The sequence below is a fragment of the Tursiops truncatus genome, chromosome 2 (assembly GCF_011762595.2).
Source record: "Tursiops truncatus isolate mTurTru1 chromosome 2, mTurTru1.mat.Y, whole genome shotgun sequence".
Lineage (NCBI taxonomy): Eukaryota > Metazoa > Chordata > Mammalia > Artiodactyla > Delphinidae > Tursiops > Tursiops truncatus.
This window is the reverse complement of record NC_047035.1, coordinates 162,007,763-162,020,631: the sequence shown is the minus strand read 5'-3', so window position 1 is coordinate 162,020,631 and position 12,869 is coordinate 162,007,763. Positions and strand designations below refer to the sequence as shown.

Here is a 12,869-nt window from a genome sequence, read left to right as displayed (position 1 = left end):
AAAATTTGTTATGCTTCCACTGTGTCCTAGATTCTGAGAGACACACACAGATAAACTGGACAGACATTATTTTTCCCTTCAGAGAATTTAGTATTTCTAGTCGCAGTGAGACCACATGCACATGATAAAAGGTAGGGAGTGAGAAGTGTGAGAATTACTTCTTCTTGGGGAATGTAGGGGGAGTCTTTGTAGAGAAGGAGGGATAGCCTGGAGAATGGATGAATTTGGATGTGGAGGTGGGGAGACATTGAGATGGGGAAATGCTTGGACGTGAGATGTGTAATCATGGACATGCAAGGCTGCAAAGTTTCTACGTGTGTGTCATCATTGTGTCTGCCCCATTCATTTGGGTTTTACTTTTGGAGTCTAGGGATTTCTCCTCCGTTTCTGTTTTCTTAGTGAGAATCATATTAGTATCTTTATCCTCACATTTCTGGAGTCTGAACTGGTTCTCCATTGTGTGTTCTACTTCACGATTTTGATTGGATGCTGTCTTGAGTCTGCAGTTTTCTCTATGTTTGCTTGTGAACACGTTGAGGACGAAGGATCTGTCTTATTTGCTTTTGAACCTCAGATCTGCCACACGGTCGTTATTAATGACAGTTTACTGAGCAAAACATGACAGTTCCATGTGCAGTAGTGCAGCTGACCCAGTCATGCCATTTTGCATATGAAACATCTCTTGGCACTTAGCTTATAGAAAGCAAGCATTCCATAGCACTGTTCTTCTCAGTGCTGTACTATCATTGACTGTTAGAGTTGAAAGGAGACTGATCATCTAATGAGGACTTCAAGAAATTAAAGTTCTAGATCAATATTTCTTATGAATACAAATACAAAAATCTTTAACAAAATATTAGCAAATGGAACTCAGCAACATACAGAAGGAAGATGCATCGTGTCTAGGGGCTGAGTTGTGTCTCCCTTCCAAATTCATATGTTGTAGTCCTAACACCTCAGAATGTGACTCTATTTGGAGGTCAGGTCTTTGAAGAGATGATTAAGTTACACTGAGGTCATTAAGGGAGGCCCTAATCCAGTATGACAGGGGTCCTGGTAAGAAGATAAGATTCAGACACAGACACAGAGGGAAGACCTTGTCATGACACAGGGAGAAGGTGACCATCTACAAACCAAGGAGAGAGGCCTGGAGCAGATTCTTCCCTCATGGCCCTCAGAGGAAACCATACCTACTGGCACCTTGATCTGGGCCTTCGAGTCTCCAGAACTGTGAGGAGATACATTTCTGTTGCTTGAGCCACCAGTCTATGGCACTTCGTTATGGCAGCCCTAGAAAACCAATATGCATAACAACCGGAAATGAACAGGATAAAGAAAAAAGTCACGTGATGATTTCAAACAGATCTAGAAAAGGCATTTGAAAAATTCAAAACCGATATATAATTTTAAAACTTCCAGCAAAGTAGAAATAGAAGGAAATGTTCTCAATCTGGAAAAGGGCACCTACCAAAAACTTAAAAGGGAAACTTGAATACTTTCTTCTAAAACCTGGAATAGGACAGGGATGCCTGCTGTCCCCACTTCTATTCTATGTTGTATTGGAGATTATAGTCCAATAAAGTAAGAAAAAGAAATAAAAGGCATAAATATTAGAAAGGAAGAAATGAAACTACCTTTATTTGCAGATGACATTTACATACGCCAAAAACCCTCTGGAAGATGCAAAATAACAACTAGAATGAACAAATTCTCAGGATACAAGGTCAGTGTACAAAAATCAAATATATTTCTATAAATAGTAACAAATCATGGAAAACAAAAGTTAAAAAATCATTTGCAATAGCATGCATCTTAAAATTCTTAGGGATAAATTTAACAAAAGATGTACAAGATTGCTTTACTGAAAACTATGAAATATTGCTGTTCATGGATCGGAAAACTCATCATTTGTTGAGCATCAATTCTCCCCAGTTTCATCTATAGATGACACACATTAAAAATGCAGCATTTGGGAGGCAAAATATACAAGCCGATTTTAAATTTATATGGAAATGCAAAGGATCTAGAATAGTCAAAACAATCTTGCAAAATAATAAAGTTGAAGGACCTACACTACTTGATTTCAAGACTTTAAAATTATGTCAACAAAGACATAATAATGGCATCATGCAGATGATGGAATAGAATATAGGCTAGAAAGAGCCCTGCACTTATGTGGCCAATTGATTTTGACAGACATGCCAAAGCACTTCAACAAGGACTGGTGCTGGACCAACTGGATAAACTGGATAAATTGATGAGAAAATTGAAAAAAGGTGGCAATTGTAGCCTAGAGAGCTCAAATAAATTACTCAAAGTGACACAGATGAGTCATGACTCCTAATTTGGTGGCTTGGAGTGGTTTCTATTGTCCACAATAGATCCTTTGAAAATATTAATAGTTTGGTACATTTGTTTATATATAATGTAGCCTGAATTTATGTGGCTAGGTAATGTCTCCAGTATGTTTTCGGGTATCTATTTCATTACAAAAGAGTACTGAGATTTAACAGAATGGTGCACACCTAGCTGGCCACATGACCTATAATCTGATTTAATCAAAAGTCCTAACGCTGGGAATCTTCTCTCAAGAGTTTTCTTTACCCAGCACTATCTTAATGCCATTAATGAGTGTCTGTTTTCCTTTTCTTTTTTTGAGTTCTTTGCTTCTTATATGAAGCTCCTCAAATTAGCAATTAAAAAGAATGTTTGTCAGTTTCTCCTGTTTTGATAATTAATGAATTACAATTGGTTAAAGGTAGAAGTGGATAAAGGCAGATGGAAAAGGACTGACAGTTTCAGGTCAGAAAACCCTGTGTCTGAGCATTGCAAAGGTTTATGTTTTCTGACAGCCTGCAAATTCAGAGATTTTTATTTTCTGAATTTGGTTTGGATAGTTTTTGAAAATACTTTTAAAAACGTTTTCAGGTAGAAATCCATGTAAATATGGCAGAGCATATGCAAAGAAAATACAAAGATGTGTGTGATGTTTGTGAAGGCAGGGCAGAATGGGGTAGGCAGACAGGGTTTAGAAAACAACAAGAATTCCAGATTCCGGGGCTTAATGGGTTCATGTCCTACATTCGCCTGGACATGGGTTCTGACATGCCAGAGAGATACTTTGTGGAAATCTCTTGTATGTGTTGGAACATTTCTAATACTTTGGGACTATATAATATTTGCGGTAGCAGTTTCATAGGAAATTAGTATACTAGATATGGAAAAAGACTTTGAGATATCCTCATCTAACCACGTACAGAATATAGATGAAGCAACGAAGGCCAAGAAGAGTTAGTTGAATTGGTCAGGCTAATGCAGCCAGTAATTATTCCATAGAAGGCATCCAGCTGTTCTGATGCTGAGGGCAAGGCTGCTATCATTAGATCCTGTCACCTTACGACTTCGATTTTTTTCCCACAGCGTACAGGCAGTTTTAAAGATATAAACGAATGTTAAACGTGAGTTTTCCGGTCTTGGATTTTTAGCTGAGAAGAACACATTCTAAAGACCAGTGCTGGCTCCTCCATGGTCAGGGATTGCTCATAGGTACCTAAGAGGTAGTCACAGCCCCACAGCCACCTGCAGCCATGTGGGTGAAGAGCTACCACTTGAGCATCTTCCGCATGGAGGGTACCAACACCTGCCACCCGAGCACCAGTCCACAAAGACCTTTGGTCCCTTTAACTGGTTTTGACTCCTCCGGCCTCAACCCTTGAGGAACCACTAGCAGCTCCTGCGTGGCAGGGGTGGGGGGGGGTGACGCTGAAACAGGAGAAAAAAAATTCCTACTCGAGGTCTTTGAATGTGGTTAAGCTCTGAGCTATGGGGAAGGGGAGAAGCTATAGGTGGGATGACAAATGGAACATTTTACTACCTGGTTATGGACTATTTATTAATATTTATTTATTTATTAGTACGCAGGGTACCTAGAAAAAATGATAGGTTCTTCCCATTTCAGGGTGGGGAAGGGAGAGCCACCAGAGCATCTTAAAGAGAGTGAGGGAGAGAAATCAAACTGTTTCCTGTTTGTGAGTAAAGTGAGCCCAGCTAGTCCAAGACACTGGTTAAACTTTTCTGGGTATCTTCAGGCTTTTGAAGCACCTGTACAGTCTTATCTGACTCACACTTGACTGGGAGGGGGACCTCTTGATTCAGGTGAGTTTGGGGTTGGGGGGATAGCCTAATGTATCTTCTTGGAGATGACATGGGGCTACGCTTGTTGCAACTTGACCGATCAGGCTTCTATGAAAGAAAACGAATTTCTGACTCTATCTTCTGAAATATGTTAAGTCGAGCTTCCTAGGCAATTGAGCTCCCAGAATAGTATTCGTCATTGATTAGGAGGTGTGGCCCTAAATACGGAGAGACGCTGCCTGTCTGTTGTCTTGGAATTACACTTCTCAAATTCTGTAAACTCAGAATTCTAGTAGTTTCTTAAATCATCAAAGTTTCTACAAGGACATAATATGGAAAAGATTTAAAAATTACGAACGAGAAGACCCTTCAAGAAGTGAAACATTATGTAAGAGGTTCAGACTGTGTATAAAACTGATTGATTCTAGTGAATTCCCTGAAACCATAAAACCTTTAAATCTGACATCATCTGAAACTGGTACAATCTCCTAAGTCTGATCCTTTGCTTCAAGTTTTTACTCAATTATTATTTTTGTTTCTGGGAAAAGTGTATTTTTAGCTTTCAAAAAGCGTGATGATTACACAAATTCTTTTCAGCCCTGGTAATGTGGTTGGCACTCATTCTATCTATGTGTATGTAGATTGTGGGAACATAGCTTTCTGATGAATTGTTCTTTCTTCCATTTGATAAAGGGCTTTAAAATATATTATTGTTCTGTCTCCAAATGCAAGTGGGTCATTATTTCCACTACATTGTTTCCTCAAAAAGATGAAGTCTTTTCCATGAGATAAGACTATCAGCTTCAAGCATACGTTCAAAAGTGCCATATCTTTGCTCACTGTGTTTTAAATCAACACGTGGCTCTAAACAGTTGTCCAACCAGGGTTTAGGGTCAAGCTTTGTTACCTAAGGCTCTGTCCTATTTCCTCCCTATGCAGGATGTTGACAAATTATGTTCCTGCTTCCCTGCCTGAATACTTTCTTTTTGTCTACCCAGATTCATTTTCTACTCTTCTTTCTATCCTAGGAGGTGAGATTGTTCAAACTACATAAACTGTTCCTTTGACCTCTGACTTCTGGTTGGGTCTGGCCCATGGAGAGCACCCACAGGAGATTGAAGGGCAGGAGGGGAGTGAGGCTGAGGTACTTATTTTCACGTCTCCCTCTAAGTGCAGTCACCAACAGTGGGCTCTGTCTCTAGACCAAGGTCGTACCCCTTGTCAGGTGGCCCTGTCTGTGTGTTCAATGTCACTCTCTCCTTTCGCTCTTTCACACTTTGGGTGGTAACTAGTCCTGGGACACTACGTTGCCCCCGTGAGTCCCTACACCTGCCCATACTGATACCAACCAGGGTCCTTGGCCTTCCGCAATCAATGGAAATTGACTATAGAGGCCAGACAAGAAATTCAGGCAGGGCTTTACTGGGGCCCCTGCTGCAGCAGCGGGGAGTGAGAACAAGCAAAAGGTTCCCTTGCTCGCTCGCTTCCTGAGGGGGGGCGAGCTTGTTCCTTATATGGGGTGAGGGTAGGGGTGGGTCCAGGGGTCGGGCCGGAAGGGTAGCTTAGTCGGTTTGCCCACCCCTCTGGTGGTGTTGAGTGCAGGGGGCATGCTAGGTACCCTGCTTTTGTTCCCAACACCCTGTTTTTGCTGCGGGTTCTTCAAAAGTGGCAGCAGGGGTTTTCTGGTCTTTTTGTATCTTTCGTCCGGAATTTGCCCCAACTGGCCATGCACACAGTTAATTTTAGCCCCTTGTAGTTTCCTTGTATTTTGTTGTTTGAGGAGAGGTGTGTGCAGGGGCAAGCACTGCAGCACGGCAGCTCAGGGTCCCGGGTCCCAGCCTGTCTCAGTACTTTGTAAGTCATCTCTTGGTTATATCCTCTTCAAAATACACAGTTTGAGAGAGCCATTTCTTTTTCTACTGGGACCTTGACTAATACATTCTCTTTTTGACATTTCTTCTCTTCTGGAGGAAACTGACAGCATCCATTCCAATCTTCCAATGACCTGTCATCATTTAGTCGAAACCTTCTTTGACTCTTCTGCTTCCCTAAATCACTTTCTGTATTCTTCTATTATAGATCTTTGATTGTGAACAGCTGCAGAGCAGAGGTTTATATTTCTGTTAACACTCCCTAGACCATGAGTTCTTCCAGTCCAGGAACATCTATGTGCCCTATCATTTGGTAAGGAGCCTTTATCAGACCTTTCCCAGTAAACATTTGTTTTTCAATATATATATTTATTGAAAGGTACATTGGTAAAGCCTTGATAAAATGCACACAAAAATAAAGCAAAATGGGAATAATTAGATGCTTACTATATTATCCATAGCAATTATTATTTTAATGGACATCAGTGTATCATATCAGTGAGTTGATATGATCAATGCATCGTGGAATTTAGGGCTCCAGAAATAAGTTTGTTGGTGAGATATTTTGAAGAGAGGAAATGACATTGAAGTCAATATTTGCTCCAGTATTTTGCCAATGTCATTTTGCACTGAAGGTGGAAAATGAATTCTGTGGCCAGAGAGACCTATGTTCAGGTCCCAGTTCTACCAGTTATGACTGGGATGGCATTGGGAAAATGATCTCTGTCCCATAGAATTATTTTGAAAACTTACCATAACTTCTTTTCTCTCCAGAAACAGATTAGGTACTCAACAGAGGTTATTCATTTGGTAAATGTTAGCTTATTTCTTCTTCTATTCTTTCAAACCAAATCATAAAGGCCGAGAAATGTGACCAAGCAATGAAGAACCGCAGAAACTAAAAAGCCAGGGTGTCAGTAGTCATAGCAGTAAAGCCGAAACTAGCTCTGGGTTTTGAATTCTCTCTCTAATGTAGCATCCTGTGATTTGCCAAAGGTAAGCAGCTTCTCTGGGAGCCGGAAGGTCTAAAAGGACATTTGTTTGGCCCAGACATTCTATTACTTGGATCAGGAATTAAAAGTCCTGTGACTTGGATTCTCACAACAAAAATCTCAACTGTAACTTGATATTTCTAATATTGGTTAAACCTTAGGCAATAGCGCATTTATTGAGCCAAAGTGGCACTGTTAACTATATTAGAATCATGGATTCACAACAAAAATGAGGAAGAGAAGGACCTCGCTTAGGTCGTAGAGCTAGTTGGTGACAATGACATGACTCAACCAGATGTCACCTCTCAAATAAGTGCTCTTTTTAGCACATGGTTATTTTTTTGGCAGGAAAAAATGATATTGAAAAATTCATTTATGCTTCTTGGCATAGACAGTTTTAGGAACTGTGATGCCCTTCTTTTTGTTAGCTCAGGAAAGCTGTATAAATGAAAATGAAAGTATCCATCTTATGGCATGATAGGTATGGGGAGTAATGGATCTGTGTAATTCCAGAATAGCCGGTCAGATCCATCAGTGCAGGGAAACAATTAGGAGTCTAAGAGAAGCCGTTAGTCCCAAAGTTTATTTAACTGAGAGAGCCAGTTCATTCTGAAACACTGCATCATTTGTCCTGAGTGGATGGCATCCAGCTCAGAGAATGTGCCTTGGGATTTGCCAATAACTGTGTCATTCCATTCATTTCAGCAGACCTCCCTTTCATATCCTATTTCCATCAGAAAATTGACTGTATTAAGATGTCTGTGGACAAGTGAACTTGGCCAGAGGAAATGGAGCCATCCCACTGATGTCTTCTAGTAGGTGCTTAATAAATTTATATTGAACTAAGCTGGAGAATTGTGGCTTCACTTTCTGAATATGTGATTTTTCTCACTGAGCTGGAAAACCAAAGCGACATCCATGTACTTTCAACCAAGCTGTGCCTCTGCTGGTGAAGGTATTATTATTTTGAAGGTGGAATGAAATATAAAAGAGAAAATATTTTCAACCAAAATAAAGTTAACTTTACTATAAAATGTTATACTTCACCAAAACTAAGGATGTTGCTTTTTTTTTTTTTTTTTTTTTTTGCTTGTTTTCTCCGCTTCCAATTCTATGGTAATTAATAAAATAAGGGCTCTGATAAGAAATGTTCCTATGGGTCAATAGACATTAGCTTCATTTAAATTAATTAATTACTTCATTTTAAGCATATGTGGTTTTGAATTTCTAATGGAAAGCATCCTGTTTGGTTTTTTGTTATTCGTTGCCATAGCGTCACTATATTGAAGTCACACTCTTGTCAATGTATTTCATGGTCATGACCTCTTCAGAAACATGCTGTAGAGAATGTTGTTTTGAGTTTTCCTCCCAATTAAAGTATCTTCACAGTAATTTTGAGAATAACAGCAATAATGACAGATTCCTACAGATAGAAATTAATGAAAAAAACGATGGCCTGGACTCCTGTTCTAGTTACTGATGTACTGTGACAAATTACCTGAAACTTGAAGACAGAAGGCAACCATTTTATTAAGCTAATATATTGTTGGTTTGGTATTTGGAAAGAGCCTATGGGGAAAGTTTGTCTCTGTTGTACAATATCTGGGACTTCAGTTGGGAAGATTCCATGGCTGCGGAACTGGAATTATCTGAAAGCTCATTTGCTAACGTGACTGACAGCTGACATTGCTTTCAGCTGGGATCTCAGATGGAGCCAGTGGCCAGAACACCTAGACATTAATTCTCCCCATGGCTGTCTGAGATTCCTCACAGCATAGAGCCTGGGTTCTAACAGCGAGTGCCCCACGGGAACCAGGCAGAAGCTGTATCATCTTTTATGATTGGCCTCAGAGGTCACATTGGGTCAATTCAGCCCTTGTCACAAGCCTGCACATATTCAAGTGGAGACAATATAGACCCACCTCTCAATGGAAAAGGTGTCAAATCCATTGACAGAGGGCCACATGTGTGGGAGATAATGTGGGCATCTTTGGAAAACACAACCTGCTACGTCTCTACTCCATGGGAAGGAGGGATGCATGCCATGACCCCATGTTCCATGCTTTTCCCATGGCCTCGTGCTGTGGTTTGGCTGCTTCCCTGTATTTTACAGAGTGTATGATTAGCTAGGGACCCCACACCTCTGATTTTCCTTTTCTCTAATCCTTTCCCTGAGGATTGCATGAGAAATTTTATATGCCTTGTGGATATCTACTTTGCCTTGAAGACAAAGTAAGGAACTATTAGACATGCATTTCTGGGATGAAAGAAAATAAGAATGGTTCTCGGAAGGAGGTACAAATGGGACAGAGGGATTCTGAGAATTAATCCATGAGGAAAATGATTATAGACTCAAGATTAGTAAACAGCCACATGTCAGGGCCTAAATATTTTTGAAGCTTTATTGAAGTAATTGAAATACAATGAATTGCCCATATTTAAAGTGTATAATTTGTTCTTTTAGCAAATATATAAACATGTGAAACCAGCACCTCAGTCAAGATAATGAGAATATTCAATCACCCCCAAGATTTCCACACGTCCTTCCTTCCTCCACTCCTTGTCCCCTAAGAAACAACTGATACGCTGTTTGTATTTGTGGATTAATTTGCATTTTCTAGAAACTTATGTCAGTGGAATCATGCAGTGTGTTTTTTTTTTTTTTACATCTTGATTGGAGTATAATTGCTTTACAATGGTGTGTTAGTTTCTGCTTTATAACAAAGTGAATCAGTTATACATATACATATGTTCCCATATCTCTTCCCTCTTGCGCCTCCCTCCCTCCCACCCTCCCTATCCCACCCCTCCAGGCGGTCACAAAGCACCGAGCTGATCTCCCTGTGCTATGTGGCTGCTTCCCACTAGCTATCTACCTTACGTTTAGTAGTGTATATGTCCATGCCTCTCTCGCGCCCTGTCACAGCTCACCCTTCCCCCTCCCCATATCCTCAAGTCCATTCTCTAGAAGGTCTGTGTCTTTATTCCTGTCTTACCTCTAGGTTCTTCATGACATTTTTTCCCCTTAAATTCCATATATATGTGTTAGCATACGGTATTTGTCTTTCTCTTTCTGACTTACTTCACTCTGTATGACAGACTCTAGGTCTATCCACATCATTACAAATAGCTCAATTTCATTTCTTTTTATGGCTGAGTAATATTCCATTGTATATATGTGCCACATCTTCTTTATCCATTCATCTGTTGATGGACACTTAGGTTGTTTCCATCTCCGGGCTATTGTAAATAGAGCTGCAATGAACATTTTGGTACATGACTCTTTTTGAATTACGGTTTTCTCAGGGTATATGCCCAGTAGTGGGATTGCTGGGTCATATGGTAGTTCTATTTGTAGATTTTTAAGGAACCTCCATACTGTGCTCCATAGTGGCTGTATCAATTTACATTCCCACCAACAGTGCAAGAGGGTTCCCTTTTCTCCACACCCTCTCCAGCATTTATTGTTTCTAGATTTTTTGATGATGGCCATTCTGACTGGTGTGAGATGATATCTCATTGTAGTTTTAATTTGCATTTCTCTAATGATTAATGATGTTGATCATTCTTTCATGTGTTTGTTGGAAGTCTGTATATCTTCTTTGGAGAAATGTCTATTTAGGTCTTCTGCCCATTTTTGGATTGGGTTATTTGTTTTTTAGTTATTGAGCTGCATGAGCTGCTTATAAATTTTGGCGATTAATCCTTTGTCAGTTGCTTCATTTGCAAATATTTTCTCCCATTCTGAGAGTTGTCTTTTGGTCTTGTTTATGGTTTCCTTTGAAGTTTCATTAGGTCCCATTTGTTTATTTTTGTTTTTATTTCCATTTCTCTAGGAGGTGGGTCAAAAAGGATCTTGCTGTGATTTATGTCATAGAGTGTTCTGCCTATGTTTTCCTCTAAGAGTTTGATAGTTTCTGGCCTTACATTTAGGTCTTTAATCCATTTTGAGCTTATTTTTGTGTATGGTGTTAGGGAGTGATCTAATCTCATACTTTTACATGTACCTGTCCAGTTTTCCCAGCACCACTTATTGAAGAGGCTGTCCTTTCTCCACTGTACATTCCTGCCTCCTTTATCAAAGATAAGGTGACCATATGTGCATGGGTTTATCTCTGGGCTTTCTATTTTGTTCCATTGACCTATCTTTCTGTTTTTGTGCCAGTACCATACTATCTTGATTACTGTAGCTTTGTAGTATAGTCTGAAGTCAGAGAACCTGATTCCTCCAGCTCCGTTTTTCGTTCTCAAGATTGCTTTCGCTATTCGGGGTCTTTTGTGTTTCCATGCAAATTGTGAAATTTTTTGTTCCAGTTCTGTGAAAAATGCCAGTGGTAGTTTGATAGGGATTGCATTGAATCTGTAGATTGCTTTGGGTAGTATAGTCATTTTCACAATGTTGATTCCTCCAATCCAAGAACATGGTATATCTTTCCATCTATTTGTATGATCTTTAATTTCTTTCATCAGTGTCTTATAGTTTTCTACATACAGATCTTTTTTCTCCTTAGGTAGGTTTATTCCTAGATATTTTATTCTTTTTGTTGCAATGGTAAATGGGAGTATTTTCTTGATTTCACTTTCAGATTTTTCATCATTAGTGTATAGGAATACCAGAGATTTCTGTGCATTAATTTTGTATCCTGCTACTTTACCAAATTCATTGATTAGCTCTAGTAGTTTTCTGGTAGCATCTTTAGGATTCTCTATATATAGTATCATGTCATCTGCAAACAGTGACAGCTTTACTTCTTCTTTTCCGATTTGGATTCCTTTTATTTCCTTTTCTTCTCTGATTGCTGTGGCTAAAACTTCCAAAACTATGTTGAATAAGAGTGGTGAGAGTGGGCAACCTTGTCTTGTTCCTGATCTTAGTGGAAATGCTTTCAGTTTTTCACCATTGAGGACGATGTTGGCTGTGGGTTTGTCATATATGGCCTTTATCATGTTGAGGAAAGTTCCCTCTATGCCTACTTTCTGCAGGGTTTTTATCATAAATGGGTGCTGAATTTTGTCAAAAGCTTTCTCTGCATCAATTGAGATGATCATATGGTTTTTATCCTTCAATTTGTTAATATGGTGTATCACGTTGATTGATTTGCGTATATTAAAGAATCCTTGCATTCTTGGAATAAACCCCACTTGATCATGGTGTATGATCCGTTTAATGTGCTGTTGGATTCTGTTTGTTAGTATTTTGTTGAAGATTTTTGCATCTATGTTCATCAGTGATATTGGCCTGTAGTTTTCTTTCTTTGTGACATCCTTGTCTGGTTTTGGTATCAGGGTGATGGTGGCCTCGTAGAATGAGTTTGGGAGTGTTCCTCCCTCTGCTATATTTTGGAAGAGTTTGAGAAGGATAGGTGTTAGCTCTTCTCTAAATGTTTGATAGAATTTGCCTGTGAAGCCATCTGGTCCTGGGCTTTTGTTTGTTGGAAGATTTTTAATCACAGTTTCATTTCAGTGTTTGTGATTGGTCTGTTCATATTTTCTATTTCTTCCTGATTCAGTCTTGGCAGGTTGTGCATTTCTAAGAATTTGTCCATTTCTTCCAGGTTGTCCATTTTATTGCCATAGGGTTGTTTGTAGTAATCTCTCATGATCTTTTGTATTTCTGCAGTGTCAGTTGTTACTTCTCCTTTTTCATTTCTAATTCTATTGACTTGAGTATTCTCCCTTTTTTTCTTGATGAGTCTGGGTAATGGTTTATCAATTTTGTTTATCTTCTCAAAGAACCAGCTTTTAGTTTTATTGATCTTTGCTATCGTTTCCTTCATTTCTTTTTCATTTATTTCTGATCTGATTTTTATGATTTCTTTCCTTCTGCTAACTTTAGGGTTTTTTTATTCTTCTTTCTCTAATTGCTTTAGGT

The 12,869-nt window shown here is 39.2% G+C and overlaps 1 long non-coding RNA gene across 3 annotated transcripts in view; it reads left to right on the top strand.

Annotated features, from left to right (window-relative positions):
* The window catches only part of LOC109549634 (uncharacterized), a 259,103-nt gene that overhangs the window by 13,799 nt on the left and 232,435 nt on the right, over nt 1-12,869 (top strand). Inside the window, exon 4 of one of the 3 annotated variants that reach the window (XR_012330409.1) lies at nt 1,647-1,723. The exons of the other annotated variants lie outside the window; for them this stretch is intronic. This is a non-coding gene — a long non-coding RNA (uncharacterized lncRNA). The remainder of the gene's footprint in view (nt 1-1,646; nt 1,724-12,869) is intronic. 3 annotated transcript variants of the gene reach the window in all.